The 19531-nt window shown below is 41.0% G+C and overlaps 1 protein-coding gene across 14 annotated transcripts in view; it reads left to right on the plus strand.

The window, feature by feature from the left end:
* Nucleotides 1-19531, plus strand: part of CELF2 (CUGBP Elav-like family member 2) — a 577644-nt gene that overhangs the window by 356462 nt on the left and 201651 nt on the right. Inside the window, exon 1 of one of the 14 annotated variants that reach the window (XM_054819643.1) lies at nucleotides 9044-9124. The exons of the other annotated variants lie outside the window; for them this stretch is intronic. The gene's annotated coding sequence lies outside the window, so the exon portion shown is untranslated. Of the gene's footprint in view, nucleotides 1-9043; nucleotides 9125-19531 lie in introns of those variants that run through there. 14 annotated transcript variants of the gene reach the window in all.

Below are 19531 nucleotides of genomic sequence, written 5' to 3' on the forward strand. Positions count from 1 at the left end.
GTCAGGAGGTTGTATCTACGTGAAGGTGTGTGAGTTGGTTTGTTTTTAGGAGGAAAGATTCTTTGGAAGGACCAGATTTGGCGAAGAGTTTTGCTCTTGTGCTAAAAATTGTGTTGCTCCATGATGCGTGAGACTGGGCTTGTAGAAGTACTCGCTGCTCAGAGCAGGTAACTGGAGTCATAGTAGGTGTGAGATTACTATTTGTGGAAGGTATACATGTCAGAAAAATGTTCATGTCCGTACATAGTTGGGGTTTTTTTGTTAACACGGGCAATACTAGCTGCTGAGCCAGGTTTCTTATTCAAAGGCACTGTATCAGGGCCGCATCTTGAATGAAGATGTTGAACTTATCTGGTCTGCTTTTTGGATTTTAATGTTATGTATTTTTTACACCCTCCAAGAGGCCCGATGTGTCAGACTAATGAAACATTTTGAACAACAGCTGCTTCTCCCGTTCACCTTTCTTCTCAATTAGAGCCGAAAAGATGACAGGCAGAATTGTGGTAATAGGCAGCAGGGTCAGGCCCTGGGGCCAGGATCCTCTCTGCTGTCTCTGGCCCTGGAGATGAGGGGACAGACCAGGGGATTTGCCGGGTTTCCATCTGCAGGCAGAAGCCAGGCAGAGGCAGCTCATCTTGCCTGTCTCTTCATTAACTGGAGGGGTCAAAAGTTGGTAAGGTGAGTGATGCTTTAAATATTAAAGCCCCAAGCCTTGAGTTTTAAAATAAATACTTTCATGTTTCTTCCATTTCCCTCTGTATTTCTGAGATTTTATGTTCTCTTTTTCTCGTGTTTCTTTGAGTCTCTTTCAAAGCTGGTGGTGCCGTGCAATGGGAGAGATGACAGTTCTCTCCTTTTCAGACCTTTACAGCATTTCTTTCTAGGACATGGTTTCCCACACTTTTATGTGTGAACATTACGGAGGGTGAAGAAAGTACAGGGAGAGGCAGCAGCATGGCTGGGAGAGGCCACCTTGCTCTTGCCTTGACCTCAGTAAATGGCAAACCTAAAGAGCCGGCCGGGGACTCTCTTGCTCTTGCCGCTAGCAAAAGGCACTCTCTTTTTCAAAATCCCATTGAAAAAACAGGAAAATACCAAGAACTAGAAAACACCTGCACTATCTCTTCTTACAAGACCTTCCCAGCTTGTTGGCAGATGGAGGAAATGCCTGCTGCATGCCTCCAGAAAGTTTTAAGTTTCAACTAATTGGTATTTTCCTAGGTAAAACCTTGTTGAAAATGTGTCAGACCAACCCACGGAGTAGGCCTGTTAGGTACAATACGTTGGGAACTGCTCTTTCCCATAATCTTGAAGATTTGGGGAGCAAAAAAGAGTGCCGTTGTGGTGGTGAGGCATAAGAGTCTTGTGCTGCTGTGTTAAGAGTCTCATGCCATCACCTTCATGCAGGAAATTCCATTACAACGCGGAGAGCGAGCGCACCATGGCACGGGTGTTTGCAACCATGTGCACGTGCCTTCCTCAGTAGTGGTTCTCATTTTGAGCTGTAAGGTCTGCAGAGCTGGGCAAAAATGAAAAGAGAAGATCAGTTTATATTGCTGTAGGGGGACGGTCTTACAGAACCTCTGCAAAATGACAAATTTTGCATCAAAGCCTTGGGAACCTAAAAATACGAAGACAACTCATCCTTTCCTGCCCCTCCCAGAAATATTTTATTTTCACTTAAAATACACCTTTTTCCCTGTTAATACAAGCTATTTTCAACTGCAATTCTATGATTTTTCACTCCCATGTGAACCTAAATCTCAGTTTAATCTAATAGCCTTTAGGCAATATGGCAATATGCCTAAAGTATTTGAAATTTAAAAATTGGTGTTGGAACTTAAGTTCATCTGTCCGTATTCAGGCAGTGGTGTAGCCATCATTGCCCAGCAATTCCTACTGTACAATGCAAAACTATCAGGCTTAGCAAGAAGGTATTAAAAATGCAACCGAACTGAGCTTTCAGTTGCTTTCATGTTTTTAGCTTTTAGATTCAAACTACAGTGTGAATGTAAAATTTCCTGTCCAGATCTCATCATTTAAAACTTTTATTTTCATAAATGTGATAGTGTTTCCACTTACTCATTTCGCTGTAAGATCTTAGGCTTTAAAAAAAAAAAAAAAGAACAATTGGGAAACTGAGGAAGAAAAGTGAGTTTGATATGTGCTGTGTATTTATTTCATATGCAAAGCACCTTAATGAAGAAATGTGATGTTTCCCCTTTTTTATTATCTGTCAAATGTCTTGGGCTGAAAACTGGAAAATTTTATAGACTTCAGTACTCTGTATTCAAGTTCTGCTTTTGAAAGCTTAAGGTAGGAATTTTTTTTAATCAATTAACTAATTTCCAGTAGATTCCCAATCCCAAATATCCTGGGTTTTGTAAGGTTTTGTGAATCTCTTCCTTTTATTATAGTTGATCTTTGTGTTCTGTATGTAATTTGTCAGTTATGGGGAAGAATAGCCAATATTATTCTCTACAAACTCCAGTAATATCTCTGCCCTTCACAAAATAACACTGAGAGCTTAAAAATATTACATATCATCTTTAAAGGCTACATCATTTTTTCCATTTTCATACAGCAGGTAACCAGTGCTCAACCTCGTCTCAGGCCCTTTTTAAATATCTGGTTCTGCTATGTGGCTCCGTTGCTGGCCATGAAGATATTCAATAATCTCATTTTTTACTAGAAAACCTTTTTTGTGTGTCTTGCAGTCGTCCTGCAACCTCCTGCTTTCGGTTTGAATTTTAAGTCCAAGTGATTTTTTTTTTTTACTTGTTTCCAGCATTTGATCTGTACCAAAATTCATCCATTTCAACTTTTCCAAATTTCTTTTCCCAACTGTGTTCTGCAGTGAGTTCAGTCCCACTTTTTCTGTATTAGTTAACCTTTTGCCCTATAAATATTCAGCGATGGAAATTTTTCTCAGTTGTCTTAGATGTGTGATAGTCAGCGAGTCAAGACTGATAACGAAACCCCGCTGCCAGCTTGCCGAAGAAAGCGTTAAACCAGAGCTGTACTCCTTCGTGCTCCTGTCTTTACCTGCCCCTGTTGCATACCATTACACTTGATTTATCCAATGTAACGTGATCCTTATACAAAGCCAAGCTTGGTTGTCATTAGACCTTCCATTTTCATGCCTTTCTTACTGTTTTTCCAGCTGCCTTTTCCCTAGTTCAACAAAGAGCTCTGATGCAAAACTTTAAAAGGAGCCAAGACTAAAATTGGGCAGCTTGGATTTGGATGGGACTCAGAGGGATGAATGTGTGTTGGGTTTTTTTGATCCTCCTCCCTTCCAGCCTCTTGATTTCTGGTTTCTTTTCTGTGATATTAACTGTCTTGGTTATCTCAGTACCGGAGAAAGTCAACAGTGAGACGCACTGCCGTGTAGCATATCCCGTTGTCTACGTGTTTTCTTGATCTGCGTTTAAGTGCGTTGGGAGCCTGACTGCAGCCATCTCGGGCTGGCTTTTGCGGGGATGCAGAGGGCGATCTTGCATTTCCATAAAGCTGAGTACTTAAAAGCTAGACAGAGTAGTCTAGGCAAAATATGCACAATTCTTCCCCCATAAGTCCCACTAGGACACCCTGCTCTTCAGACTTAGACATAAAACAGGTCCTAGTGCTAATCTTTGCGTTGGATCAAGCTTACAGTGAGTTAAGCAAATAAAACTTTCCTTCATACCTCCCTGCAAATTAAAACAGTCAAAGGCCTTAGAGTAAGATAAAACAAGCTGCAAAATTGGAAGGTGCTGCTAAGTTCCGGTCATTAAAAATAATATCGTGCCTTTAGAAGTCTTTAAATTGATTGAAAAATGCAAGATTTCAGTGAAATAACAGAACCTAAAAACCTAACCAGATACATATTTCATTGTCTTGAGAATCATAAACCTCTAGGGTACTTGTCTCATGTTTTAAATTTTTCTGTTTGTAGCCGCATGGACTGCAAACTTACTTTGTCCGTTGTTTTTTTTTTAAGTGAAAGCTGCCACCCCCTGTAATCTAACGGGTTGTGTTCTTTCAGTTTTGATTTTGATTTGTACTCGGATTTTTTGGATGCATCAAAAAACATGACTTGCAGTCAAAATATAAGTGTCCTTGTCAACATTTCAGTAAGCAGAGGTCAACCCAGAACATGAGAACATAACTTGCATATTCATAATTGCATAAATTGTCCCAAAAGAAGGTCTCTTATTATACACTGTCCATTTGCATGCTTAGTTAATAGTTTAGTGGGCACCATGAAGATGTCAGCTGCTCCTTTACTGATTTATTTTATTTTATTTTGCACAAGCCTACATACTTTTTCAGACAAGAGTATCAGTGTAATCTCTTTCTGCATGATGGGGACGTGGGTTCAATGCCTAAAAGAAGGGATGGTAGCATTGTATATCTCTTTAAAAAGGAAGAAAACCTTGAAACTCCATTAACCTATGCGGATGATAAACTGACTAGGGATTGAAACAGTCCTCAAAACTCTGATGCAACTTTACTGCATCATGTATAAGTCTATGAGCACCTGCCTTCAAAAACAAAACCAAACTAACCCAAACAAAATCAAACCACCACAAACTACCACAAACCCTCCCCCCAAAAAAACCCAAAAAACCAAAACCTGGCAGAAGAGAAAAAGTTAGTAAGAAGAGATTTGGAGGTATTTGAACAGCTGAAGCAACTGTAAACAGTTACTGTACTGAAGGTAAAGCAGTTCTTTAACAGTATGGAGAAAGAAGATGGGCAGGCAAATCATGTGAAAGCTAATGTAAATTTTAATGAAATTGATGTGTTTTCCATGAATAGCTCTAAGATTTAGGGGAGAAATCCATAAAATGAAGAAAAACAACAAGACTCTGTGGTCAGTGGTAGTGAAGTCCACAGATGCAGCCATCTGAAGATGAAGACGACCAGCTCTGATCCATTACTGCTTTGGTCCAATTTTTGGTGAGATCTTTGTCACCATGGACTGTGCTACAGGAATGTTTGAGGGTCTCGGTTCTAATCAGCTTTGTACGGCCCTGAATATAGTGGTTAAGTGCTCTAAACTGCTTAGTCGAAGTACAGCAGAGCTAAACCTGCCTTCGGTTGGGATAGTTGCAATGGCCAACACCTCAGAAGAGGTGACAGAGTTGCAAAGAAGACAAAATGTCAAGAGTGGAGCAAAAAAAACCCACCTGATGACTAGTGAAAGCAAAGCCTGTGACTTGGTTTCCCCTTTTTCACTAGGATGTGGTTTAGCAAAATCGCCGCCATGTACCTGGAGAGGTGATGAGCCCCAGCCGCACCGCAGGACTTGCTAACAGCCAAGCTGCACAGAACATCGTAGCATAGGTCATATGCCATAGCTCTGAGGGGGGGGGGAAAAAAATCAGTCCAAGAGGCAGCATCGAACTACTGAGAAACACAGCGCCTTTGCCAAACCCTCGCGTGGGTCAAATGCAAATGAGCTTGTAGGCGAGAAGAGGCCAGTCAAAAGCAGAGCAAGGGCTGCGGCAGAGCCCTGTGACGCGTTTGTTCTCAGGAAGTTCTGAATTTCGGATCTGCAGCCCCGTGATGGTGCTTCTTCCCTTCCCCCCGCCCAGCGCAACCTTTTGCCAAAGGGAACTGTAATTTTTATGAATGCCTTGAATTGCAGCCAGGTAATTACCTTCAGGAAATTTTCACTTTGCTAAATGTTAATCTATAGAGAGTGAGGAAGAGGGGAAAAAAAAAAAAGCCACGAACTTAATAGCATGATAAACAACCATCTCAATTTAGAAGCCTTGTAAAGGAAGCTGTAGGTGTGATCTTCAGGGAAATACTCCATTTCTGTAAGTGCTAATCCTAGAATAATACTTTGCCTTTGGTGGATATACACAATGTCCACATATGGGACCCAGCACGCTGAATTCTGTTCCTGAACTACCTGAAATGAGCTTTGAGCAGCATCGGTTTACTGTAACAGCGCTGAGTGTCAGATGGTGGCTTGTGACTTTTCAAGAATCAAAAAATAACATCTTTGCCGAAGAGGCTGTTTCCTCAAGCTTACTTTCAGATTTTTTTTTTTTCCCACATCTGCTATTAATTTATTTATTTCCTACATTCCATTAAAAATGGCATTTATGGGTCAAGGAGCATTGAAAAGGTTTCATTTGGAAAAAAAAAACCACACCACACAAAAAAACAGCAACAAAAAAACCCCACAAACAAAAACCCACCCCAAAACCAACAACAGCAAAAACCTCTCTGTTGATTGTGCACTTTACTGAAGATTTACATTTTTCACATCTGTTGACTTCCCATTATAGTTTTCATCTTGCATCTAAAATTGATACTGGAAGATAAACATTCTCTCAGTGGCTGGAGTAGTGGAGCTTAATAATAGCTCTGATTATTTTTTTTTCTAAAAGAATACTAAAACAGCCTTTATTTTTTTATGATGTCACAACTAGTGGAGACTTTGACATTATCACATTAACTGCTAATGTACAAATGCAACATTAATGTACTAGAATTAAAACATTGTATAATGACCTTCCCTTGGTTCAGCCATTAAAAATACATTAATACTCTTTCTTGCAAATTGGACCTGATGCGATTTATTCATCGATAACTGGTTTGTGTTTTGTGTGTGAATATCTGTGTTTATTTTCTGGAAAATTATTTTGACTTTGTCTTTTGCAAAGTAAAAGCCGTCAACATCTCAGGCACACTTATATAGTTTTTATTTTATTTAGAAGAACAGTAGCCAGAACAAGGAAACTCAATCTCCCTCTTTCTCGCTTGTATGCAAGTACTTGTGTTGGCTAGCTTTATCCAGCCTTGTGTGGTTCAACATACCCATTTGTAAAATTAGTGTATTACCCATCTCACATGCAAATTGAGACTTAATTAACAGATGTTTGTAACTGCTTTCACATCCTCCTAAGAACCATGCTATGTGAGTGCAAAGCAGTTGTTGCTGGGAGATGAGAAAACACTGGAGCAAAGGCTTTATTGGAGATGGGGCGAGGGTCAGATAGGGGTTATTTTTGGATTATTTTTTTTTCTTTTAAACTACTTTGGTACCTTTTTAAAACTCCCTTTTTGAAGTAGGTGGGGCACAAGATGGCAAAAGGTGTCTCCCATCGTGCTACCTCCTGCATCCCCCTTCTACATCCCCCATGCATCCAGGTTTTAAAGCTTTAAAAAGCAAACTCGGAGTTGAGCAGCAGCGGGCATGTCGCAGCACACTTGAAGATAACAGCTGTCAGGACACAGGAGATGAAAATGCAACCAAGTATACAGGCTACAGGAAAACTTGGCCTTGGGGCATTTTACTTTCACTTCAGTAATTTTAACCCTTTGCACACCAGAAACCATTTTTAATGTTGGGGGAGCGCAAAGGAGGAGAAAATCCTTTGTGAGTTGTTTCTGAAAATTGAAAATACACAAGTAACTAGTAAATAGCTGCTGGGTCACGGTTATAAAGTACAGGCAGTGCTGCATTGAGACAGCTTGGCTTTTATCTGATTGTGAGCCATGTGTTTCCTCATAAGGGACCTACCGCCGACCCAGTTTTAATCAGTTGCAATTTCGCTTTTACATCTAAATTAGAATAGCTTGGATTGAACGGGAAGTGAAAAGAAATGTCTGATCAAAAGCATTTCTATAAAGCAATAACTCTCTCGCTTTAGTGTCGTTGAGCATCTCCAGTCTGATGTTCTTCATTTTACCCAAATATTACCCAGGCTGTAACTCTAATGTATTTTACATCAGCCCCCTGATTGCAAAGTTAAATAAACAGTTCATGAACCATATGGGGAAGTCTCCTTGAAGACCTTGCTGTTTAAAATGTGTAAGTACAAGTATGACTCAGGAGATTGGCGACGAAGAATGGAAACTTTCTGTGCTGTTCGTGTCTCAAATCCACCTTGATTTGGGAGCAACCAAAAATATTCCTTACTGATGACTGTTCGGGGGCCCGAGTGAAAGGAGTGGGTGGTATCAGTTACTGCAAGTAAGCAGACACATACTTGGCACAGGTATCAGCGGACACCAGTATACCTCCCAGCCCAGCCAAGGTACGTTAGCAGGACAGCGCTTGATTTGTGGCTAAAATCTGATCTGCGACCCAACAGAGCCTCTCTCCAGCGAGCCTGTTCTTCCTGCGCCTTCCACCTGTATTAAATCCAGTTTAAACAAAACCAGCTATATACAAGCTTCTGCTGGCATCTGTTTCCGTGCCTGTTGTCTGAAACAAAGCCTAATTATCACAGCCCCTTCCTTGATATTTTCTTTTGGCTCTCCCAGTTGTCTACAGCCTTGATATCTAGAGCATAAATGCCAAGGCTGAAACGTGCATTCAATTAGGAGATGACTCTTGACTGACCTACATAACAGTTCATTCATGAGATAATGTGACCTGGAGTCATGGAGATAGAAGTCAGTCGATTGAGCTGGGTTGGCTGTGTACGCTGCAAACTCTGCAGTGATTGAGGAATCATCTAAAATTAGACGTACACTGTATGTTATCGAGAGCCTTTCAGATCCGGCTCTGTTTCGGTAATGTTTCTTTTATGAGATGGGCGTATAATTTGTCACATTGTAGTCCTTTAATGCTTAACTTTATTAGCATGAAGTACTTAGGTATCAAATAAAATGAGCAATTAAGTGATTTATATTTAAGGTCTGCTCTCAGTTCAGGGCTTAGGTAGCAAGCCTCCCATGAAGTGGTGAGAGCGTGCACGGTATTTACCACTTCCTTCAGAGACCTACAAAATGGTGCTTTTTGAAGATAAACCCAGTTGTGCGTGTAAATCCCAACTGACTATTACCGTGCCGCAAGTTAATATTTATATTTATATTAAGGGTTATTGTGTGTTTGTAGGGAACTGCAGGATGTTTTTCCCAGCTTTTCTTTTGCCTACTAGATTTGTGGACTCACGTCTTTCAGCTGCGGGGGGGGGGGGGGGGGGGAGAAAAAGTTAGCCAGCGAGCGAATGGTGTAAACGTAACGATTAAGCGACGCTTTTTGTATTACTAAGCCACAAAGGAAGCTCAGATAAAGGTTGTAGGTCGGAAAGAAACCTTGGGGAGCATGCTCATGAAGTGAGGCTGTTCAAGAGAGGCTGCAGCTGTCACTTCCAGATCTGAGGGGCTTGAGGTATTTCAACGATTTTCTTATCCTATCTTGTCTTAAAAATTCATTAACAGAATAATGTGAAATTATCTTGCGTCCTCTAGGGTGTAAGTTCCTCTTTTTTTTTGGTTATTTTTTGCCTCCTCTGTAAGCGTGGTACGAGAAGCCTGCGCTCTGTCACACCAAGCCCTCGGTTCCTCTCAGATGAAGCCGCTTCGGAACGGGGGGACATTTTGTCCAGGGAGGCTGCGTGCTCTTCAAAACCCATTTGGGGCACAGCACTACGGTTTTTAAGGTTTTCTCTTATTAGTAGGCGCATCTCGTGGTTTTTACATGTGCATATAAAAAGACGGTTGCATGCTATTTCCTTCTCCGCCTCTTCGGTGTGCTTGTTTGGTGTTTAACTCCGTGCTGGCACGGTTATGATCCTCTCTAGGGGAGGGTAAAGATTAATCAAAAAGCACAGGGGCTTGCTGTCAATCTGTCCGGCAGGAGGGTTCGGGAGAGTCTTTTGTGAGTTTCTTAGTTTGTTTTGGAGGGTTTTTTTGCTTTACATTGTATAAGAAATAATAAGGAAGCAACTACCTGGACAGGAGTAAAAAGGCATTTAATTTAGTCTTTTGCTTTGTACGTTTTGCAGTGCTTTCGTACGATTTTTTGTTTTCTTTTTATGCTGCATACGCCTGGTTTGGCTTTGAGTGGAGAAATTCTTGGGTAGGCTGGCAGAAGGGAAGCAGGAGAGAAACTTTTATTTGGGGCGGGGGGGGGATTTTTTGGTTTAGGTAGACCACTCTGGCTGCAAGCTGAGGCTGAAATTGCACAGGGCCCAATTAGTGCCTGTTACCTTTGCTGTTTGCTCTTGATTGGTTGCAGAGTCAGAGGTTTAATTAAGCAGAAATGGGGATGTAGAGTTAATGTTCATTATAACTAAAATCGAAACAGCTGTTTACCTTGCCGAAGCCTTGCGTGTTAACGTCCATAAATCTCACCCCGAGGAGAGCTCGGAGGAACCATCCCCAGTAAAACACGCCTTTCCGGATATCATGTTATATCATTTTACATACTCATTTTCGCAACATTTCCTAATCATATTAATTAACACATTAGAGTATAATTCTTATTGTCTACAGAAATTACTTCAATTAAAACTATTAACATATTAACATGATTGTTATATTATTACAACTCGCTTTGTTACTACTCAAAACCTACTCGAGCAAACACGAATGTTTGAAAACAGCATAAAATTGTTGTGGTTGCGCTTTTCCTCTTAACTGATGGATCAGGTCTCACTGTAAACTTCCTGAATAATTTCTGTGCTGGGGTTTCCACAGCGAGAAAAAGTGAGAGGGACGGTGACTTTCCCACAAGATGAGACTAAAAAGAGTTTGTCTTGATTAGCCTCTGTGGTGCCTAACAGGAGTGTGACCACTGTGCAGGAACATATGGAAAGAGTAAATGCTACAGAGGAGAACAAGACAGTAATGGATATAAATTGGGTATATTCACGCTAAAAAATTAGTAGGTTTTTGGTTTTGGTTTTTTTTTGGTTAGAGCTGTGAGGTTTTGGCCTGGCTGTCTTGTAGGAGGACTGAGGGCAGGAGGCATAACTGGCTTTAATATTGAATGTTGTTACACTCACAATCTTCTTACAGGCAGGACAACGTGGGCCCTCTGTGTAAAGGCAAAAATGTATTGTTAGTGTAACTGAAATCTTAACAGTCTAGTCAAAGAATTATTATTAGTTCAGATCTACTTATTAAGGAAAAAGAAAGAATACTGGTTTGGGGGAGGAAAAGCTGTAATAATAATACATTTTAAATTGATACACACACATTTCCAGGTATCTACACCTTTCTGAGGTGTTTTGTTCACCCTTACTCCATGGGTCGTGAGGCTGCCGGCTTTAGTTTTTGGAGCAGGGAAGTGGTTGTGGCAAGTTGTCAGGTGCCGAGGGCTAGTGGGGGTTTCTTCCTCTTCGGCATGAGGAGTGTGATGCTGCTACTGCTTTCTTCCTCCTCACTCTGGGCTCTGCTTCTGGCTACTTTTATGTTTTCTGACATGCTTTTCCACCTTGCTCTTTATTCATTCACCTGAATTCAGTATGTACGCAATGTCTTACGTATGTTGGATACTTTTTCTTTCTTATCCCTAAAACCACAGGTTTGCATTTCTTTAGCCAGCTGTAGGCGAATTTTTATAGCCCCAGGGTCTTGAGTGTCACTCTGTGCCCTGTCTGATATCAGCTCGTGCCTCCGCTCCTCTGCACTGCATCGTGCGTCGCCTCTTCTGAGGCCTCCGCTGTGATACCGTGTCTGTGTTCCTCTGCACTCCGTCATTATCATGGGTTCATAAATATTTCATCCTAACTCAGAGTAACTACTCGTTACTACTGTCTGTATAAAAATTACACTTAAACCACATCATTATGCAAAGATAAGCAAAAGTAAAGTAAATTAGGCAATAACCACCTGGTCATTAGGAAAATTGCTGCTACAGCTAAAGCAGCTAAAACGAAGCTCTGGGCTGGGCAGCGCAAGCGTAGGCAAGCCTGACATGCCTGGGTCCTGAGGCTGTGCAGACTCAGCACAAAGTTTGTGGCCTGTTACTGGCACCAGCAACACGGTGTTTACTGGGCTACAGGGCTTGAGCGTGATGAATGAGATCATTATTTGGGTTTACCCATATTGGCTGGGGACCAAGCTCAGTGACACGGGATGGCCTTTCTGGTCTTAGGTTCCTAGCAACACCTTGAACTGTTGGAATAGAAAGGGAATACTTTGCTTTCACAGGGCAGACGTATATTGGCGTACTATTAGCAGACATGTTGAACAGAAAACAAGAAAGTTGATCTAACTGAGGTAGATAATTGCTGTCATTATTCTAAGCCATACGTATTCTATTCATGATATTGCTGTGAAAAAGCTGTTATCCTCCTTTACAGACAGATCGTATTTATCTACAGTTGCCCTAGGATGCCTCTATAGTCAATGGAAAGACATTGCTACCTCCATTTCAGTCCACCTGAAGTCTGAATTGCCCTCTAAAATGATTATTTCTCTTCACGGACTAAATAGGAAATCCTGCACACATAGATTTAATAAATCTGAGCCAAAGAGATTAGAGATTTGTCTGCAGCAGATGAGTTTCAGAGCCTGTGCTTTCACAGCTGTTACTAGTAACTAGCTTAGCTTAAATTTATTTTGTATATGGTCTATATAGGCGACTGCTGTAGTTTAGATTGTGCTGTTATTCTACCCCAAATGAGACACGTCCACTGGAAGTCTATAGCTGAGTGTGGAATTCAATTCTCATATTTCAGATGAGAAGATAATGCCCTAATCAGTTCTCGTCCATGTAATGCTGTCAGTGGCACTACTCAATTCTTTTCAGTTTGGCTACCACTCCAAACTGTTAAACCATCTGCTGGTGGCAGCCGAAAAGATGACAATATAATAAATTACTAGAAAAAGTTAAGATGCCTAACATCTGCTCTCCACCAAGCTCGAGCATCTTCCCTGTATTGATGTTCTGTCATCTCTTGACACAGTAAGAGAAGATGCCTGCTCTGAAGTTCTTGCAAATTCAAATCATTTGCAGCTGGACCTACATTCCAGGCATCCATCCTCTTGTGAATTTTAGACTTAAATAGGGAATAACAATAGAGAAGGGAAAAGACAGGGGCAGGAGAACAAATAGTTTCTAAAAATACCTTAAGAAGTTCCTGGCCCAGGTAAAGGCCTGCATCTACTCATTCTTCGTTATGATTGATGAGGAAATACCTAATGATGGCAAGCAATTTTGCAAGACAGAAATAGAACCTGCCATCTCTTCAGAGCCACATGACTGTCCTGGAATTATGTTCTGCATAATGTTTTAATCAAATAACAATTTGCTTAGTAGTATGGACCACATTGGTTAGCACAAACAGAATGCAAACATATTCTAGATAAGATTATGCAGCTCTGAAGGTGCTGGTAGGCAGACACTGTTGAGAAAATATACACATAATATTTACTTAAAACGTTCCTGGAGCCTCCTTTGGTGTTATTAGTCTGTCATGAAAACCTGCAACACACACTCATCAAAAACTCACTGCAAAACATTAGGCAGTTAGTGAAGTCAGATATAGAGGGGTGGATGCCATAGCGGAGCACAGTTAATGGTTGAGCTGTGACTTAACTTACATCCAAGTGCAAACATGATTAAATTAGAAAAAGTCCCGAACCAAACGTAGGAGATGTAGCCTGCTTGGAATGCAAAGATGACCCTGGATCCCATCCTACTGCTTCAGTCTCCTGAAGTAAAACTCCAGGAGACAGAAGTCCAGAGCTGAATCCAGGTTGAAAGGTGTTGTGAAGCAGCCTAGTAGTTGCCACAATGTTCTGCTCGTTATCGTGATACAAACTTGCACAAAATTATGTGATCTAAGAGAAAAGACTCCTGGAGTGCAGGGCTCATGGAGGTTGGTTAGACACTAATTTGGGGGATTTTCTTTACATTAACTAAACAATATAAGTTGATTTCTAGTTTCCTTTACTAAGTTAGTTCGAGTCTAATAGTCTCCTTTTAAGACATGATTTGTCTAAGTGTAATAATTGATTTCTATGTTCTTAATTTCTCTCACATAGATGGCCCTGGCAGCTTATTGTACTGTGAACAAGAGAGGGAGGAGCACTCAGCACAGGTCCCTACGTAGAAGATCTCCCGTGATTTTAAGCCAGCTCAGTGAAATTCCACTGGATCTCAATTCACCTTAAGTAGAAGGATGATCCTTGTAAATAACTATGAAATAATACAACGTAGTTATAGTTAATAAAATTAATAACATAATAATAAAGAATGTAAATACCAAAATACCCCAGTAGCCATCACTATATAGTAAACCAACTGGATTTGATCCTTGAGAGTATCTTCTAGACTGTATTCTACGAGTCCTGTTCTGCCACAGATCCCTCATCCATCTGTCCATGAAAATCTATTCTTGCAGGTCTAGAATTAGAAAATGTTTCCCCGTTTTTTCCTTGTAGCAGTAGTGCTCATTGTTCACTCTGCTACTTCTCCTTACCATTTTATATCTCCTGATTAGACCTTGGGGCTGCCAGTTCCCTAGGACCAGCAAGTTTTTTCCTGAGCTAGATCCAGTAGAAGTGGTAAGCAAGCTATGTTTTAGTTTATGTGATTAGGCAAGCACCAGCTATGACGTGGTGACAGCTGAAATAAGGAGCCAGTAGGCTAGCAGCAGGAACCTCAGTAACAGAGCATCACAGTGATGGTTAAATCGAGATTCCTGCCATCAATGCACGTGGACGTCTGTCTAGGAACGGGCACGCAGGTTTATGTCCTACTGTACCAGCCTGAGGGGTTACTCAGATGAGCTGGTGTGTTTTGTGTGGGCCGGTGCTGTTTGGAAAAGGTGGGAGAGTAAAAGTCTGTGTGTGTGTGTGTCACCGACTGACATGTTTAACCTAACGCAGAAAACAGAATTAAACCTGTAGCTGTCACTGTGTCATCCCAGCGTGGTAACCAGCGTGAGTGACTGGTTATAACAGGCTGTTTTCCTTTCTAAAGGTATTAGTTATAGCATTATCTTTTAAAAGGAGGTGTGAGACCGGTGTATTTGGCTGGATAGCAATGTCAGTATGTTCCTCTACTACAGGGTAGAGGTGGTGTTTCCAATCAAGCTGGGGCTGAATGGACTTCCCAAGAGGAGAGAGGTGAGGTTTCTGAACAACTTAAAGGATTTGGTTCGGAACAGTCGTTAATCAGTCATTAAAAAACAATTGCAAATGCCATTACTTTATGTCCATCTCTAGTGTTTCTCAAGCATGCCCCGGAAAGCTCGACACCATTCTGCAGGTTTAGCAGTAATTTGAATGCAACAAATTGTACCTGCAAAGCACAGATGTTGAAAGCTGAAAAATCTGAAGGTGCCGTATGTTTCCTGTAATTGAAAGCAGGTGCCCTGAAGGAAGCAGAGATTCTGTTTCACTTTATGAAGTATCTAGTTGGCAGAGCAGGCAAAAAATACCCTCTAAAGCTTCATTCACTAGGACTGGATAAAACAGATTAAAGCTGTTGTTTCACGATAGCTCTGAGGGGCTCCAACAGGGGATCGAGGTCCTATTGTGTTGGGCACCGTAGACAAAAGGAATTAAGTCGGAGAGTTCAGAGTACTGAATAAATTGAACTGCGTGTGTTTAAAGGATGGGATGAGGGGGAAGACCACTATAACCCTGCTTTGTGCGGCACTGAAAACCATGCCCGGCATCTCCAGCACTTTGGCTGTGTTCCACTCTGCCGTGGGATGGATGCTGCATCCCAGGTCTGCATCTCCCAGTTGTCTCACTGCTGAATATTTGTATTGTTGCTTCAGTGAACACTCAGTATGGTAGGCTACCAGTCTATCTTTTGCCGTGGTCATTGTGTACAAAGAATCCAGGCCTAAAAATGAATAAAAACTATGAAAATTTATGCTTTTGAGGATGACTTTTTGGGAAGTAGTCTGTAATGTGAAGCCTGCAGGATAATGAATAGAAGTGCCTGGTGTGTCCTAGCTGTGGATCCAGCTGCAGATGTCAGAAGGCTTTAGGGAGGGCTTTTGTGTGTCTCTGTGCCTCAGTTTACTTATGGACAGTGGTAAAAGCCCTCTGAGAACTATTCACTTGATGTTTGTAGGGATTTTTTGTGTGTTTTGTGGTACTTTTAAGACATGTAAGAGCCAAATGTTATTACCCCACAGAATTTAGCTGAATTGCGTTCAAGCTGAGCATAGCCTGTGGCTGTGGGTAGTATTTCATACTTAAAGACAGAAAAACAAAATAGCAGAAAAGCACCCCAAAACATCAAGACTTACTAATGCTTCCAGCTGGCTTTGTAGTGCAGCAGGTTTGAGCAAGCCAGGACTATTTCCTCTTCCGTTCTTTCTTTCGGTAGCTACAGCAAGTGCAGAAAGAGGAAACAACTTTGATCAAAACATTTTTCAGCTCTTTCTCTAATGAAATAGATAGTGCCTGGCAGAGTGTCATTGTACAGTTATTTCATCTCCCCCAAAATACTTCGTCAAGTTCTGAAAGTGCTGACTGACCTGTGTGCACCAGGCTCAAAGCTCTTGCTCCGAGTCTTCGACTGCCCTTTAAAGACTCTACAGCACTTTCACGATGCTCTCTTTCTCTTCGGATTGCCGACAATTTTTTTTTCCCCTCCTTCAGTAGTAGGCAGACATTTTCTAGGAATTTTTCTTCTTTAGCCTGTTGAACCACCTGAAAGAAAGAAGAAATATCTTTTGTCCACATTGTGAGAGAAATCATAAATTTTGCTGAGAAAATTGAGAATTATGTTTACTGCCTTTAACTAATGGCCAAGAATAGATAGGCAAATTTGCGCTCCCAACAAGTGCAAGAAAAGACCTGATTTTCACTAGATATTAGTCAAGGTTTCATTCTTTTTTGACAATCCTATTTAAATGACTTAATATTGGATCTCAATTCCAGCCAAAATTTAAAAAACTAGGAATTTAATGTCCCCATCATTTCTCTCTGTATAGCTTCCTATAGATGAAAGGTCAATGTCAGTCAGACTGCACCATTTGGCATGAAGATGAATGTGGAAGCTAAAGAGGATTTAAAAAATACATGATCTGGCATTTGAAACTGAAGTCTGGGAGTTGAGTCCTGCTTTTATGCCTTTATCTGCTAGTGACCTAACACTTCGTCTCTTATGGGGTGTGTTTACAGATTTAATAGTCTTTTTGTCCTAGTGTATGGCAGTGGACAAAGTCCTGCAAGGGCTGAGTCAGATTTTAGGCAGGTGGAAGAAGTATCTGGGCGATGCTACCGCTCTCCCTAGAGGCATCTACGTGCAGCAAGTGCATAAAATAGGGTTAATGTTCTCCACACCTCACGGAACCTGAAAGAAGTCTGTTTACCCTAAAATCCTGCTAATGTGAAGGGAGAGGTAGGCATCCTTGGCAGGGCAGTCTGGTCCCCTTGTTTCTCATTATTGACTGTAGAAAGAAGGAGGATGGCTGGGTTACTAATGTGGTACTTACTGAGGCTGCTGTAGCTCAGTGAAATCAATCTGAGCGTTAGTGCCTTAATTTTCCCATCTGCGAAACGTAGGCTATGTCTCACAGTGGAAGCACGATCCTTACTATTTCTGTGTTCAAAATGCCTGTAGAAAGAAGGCAAAGTTAAAAGACAAGGTGGTATTCTGATCGGTGTCGTGATTGCTCTGAAAACTGCAATATACAGCCTGAAAGTATTGCACAGATACGTATGCGGACATACACAGCATGAAAGTGTAGCACAGAAAAACAAATTAGCACTAGATGTCTTATGAGCCATATTTCTTTTTGCAGTAATGCTTGTAGGTGTTATTCTTAGGCATCTCTGGAAAGCAGTTAAATATTTCCAGTCAATCCTGAAAATACTCATTGTAATGTACACAGCAAAGGTGGAAGACATTTATTATTTGAATATATGCAAGCAGTTAGAGCTCTGTGTGTAGTTCCCTGCATCTGCTGGCTCGCTATTCTGTCTTTAGCTGCTCACTTTTGCTAATTGCATTAACCTGTAAAATAAAATAAAAAAATGTATATGATTTTATTAGGCATCATCAAACAGCAGACACAATCGGCCAGCCTGCAGCATCAACTACTAGTTATTCTTACAAATGACAAATTTTCAAACGTTAGAGCTTTGTATGAAATGAAGCCTGTCTGAATAAGCCACATCTTCATGTCATCCATTTGTCTTCCTCTGGAATCACACAAAACTCCCTTCTGACGTGCATGGGGCTTCTACGCTTCCAGTGCCACGTGTTTCACATTTTCCTTTGTCCATCTTGCAGCGCTGTGGCCCTGTCACAGGGTTTGAATTGTAGTGAAAGTATTAAGATAGTTAAAAAGATGGAGAGTATCATGATGATTGGATTTTGGGAAAATCTCATTGAGGTTATTAAAAAAAAAAATCTTTTTTACTCTATTGACTCATATAGCTTGGAAATTATTTGTAAGTTTGAGCTATTCACTGATGGTTCTTGGACTTTGAAGCACATCATTATATAGATAGTCTGGCGGTGTCTGACCATCTTATCTGGTTTTAAAAGTGCTTGAAATGTGGAGTTGAACCTTTGGAATCAAACTGGCCAAAAGCTAAAAGAGCTTTTGGCTCAAGTTGTTTATAATTGAGTCTCTGTCTTTCAGGTTGTTTGGGTGTGAAGCGGTTCCAAACTACACTTTTAACATTCACTTGTGGGGTTTTTCTTTCTTTATCTGCAGTAATTCCCTTATGGAAGCAGAACTAAAGGGTCTGTGAAAGGTTGACCTTACTGGTGTTCACAGATTCTACACTGAACCCCAAATTACTCTAACAGCACTTCCTTAGGGGCTGCTAAAAGTTTTCCGTAACTTCAACCACTGCCATGTGATGTTCTGGATGACTCCTACTTTATACCTGCATATTTATTTGCGTGTCTTAAAGAGTGGAGGGTGCTACTGTGTAGGAACTTTTCCCTTCAAATACGTGTTACCTTGGTTTAGTTTCCTCTTTCATGGTTTTGTCATGCATATATAATATCAGGTCATCTAGAATAACTTTCCTGTGTTTAAAGTACAAGCTGAGTTTGCAATTTGACATAACCTACGTAGAGCTTTCTCTTCTCTTTTCAGGTACGGAGAAATCAAGTATCTACTTTCTTAGGATGCCTAGGTTATCAGGCACTATAAAATATCCATCACTCATTCCTACATCCAGTATGTTGTTGTAGGCAGAGAGCAAAAATCTCAATTCCTACTTGCAGGAAATTGTCATTTGTAGCAAAGTAGGTCAGGTTTTCTGAATGAAATCTCAGATGATCTGATGATGTTTAGCCTCTGTAAGAAAGTTGTTCTTTGCTAGTAGGTGGCTCATAATTTATCAAAACCAAAAGACTTTGATACTCTTTATCCTGTCACATAAGACTGAGCTGCTGCTGTGGTGCATGCAATAAGATTATGCTGCCCTTGGAAAAAGAATTCACTTTTTTCATACTGTCTGGTATTTCAGTTTCATCCCTACATGATGTGATGGCTTTCTGTTGTCACTTCTCATTTTGGTAAAGTATTACTAAGTGCTCCTGCCGCTAGTAGTAATAGGATCATGTGATAACTCAGGTTAGAAGGTCCCTCAGGAGATGTCAACCTCCTGCTCAGAGGTGGGTCAGCTGTGAGATCAGATCAGGTTGCTCAGGGCTTGATACAGTTGACTCTTGAAAACCTTCAAAGCTGGAGATGGCATAGTGTTTCTGGGCAACCTCTTCCAATGGGTGACCTCATGGGGAAAATATTTTTCCTTGTATCCAGTAAGATACTCTTGTTCTAACTTATATACGTTGCTTGTTGTCTTCGCACCATTGTGCTATGCAAACAACCTGGTCTTGTTCAGCCTGGAG

This window comes from Grus americana, chromosome 1, assembly GCF_028858705.1.
Source record: "Grus americana isolate bGruAme1 chromosome 1, bGruAme1.mat, whole genome shotgun sequence".
NCBI lineage: Eukaryota > Metazoa > Chordata > Aves > Gruiformes > Gruidae > Grus > Grus americana.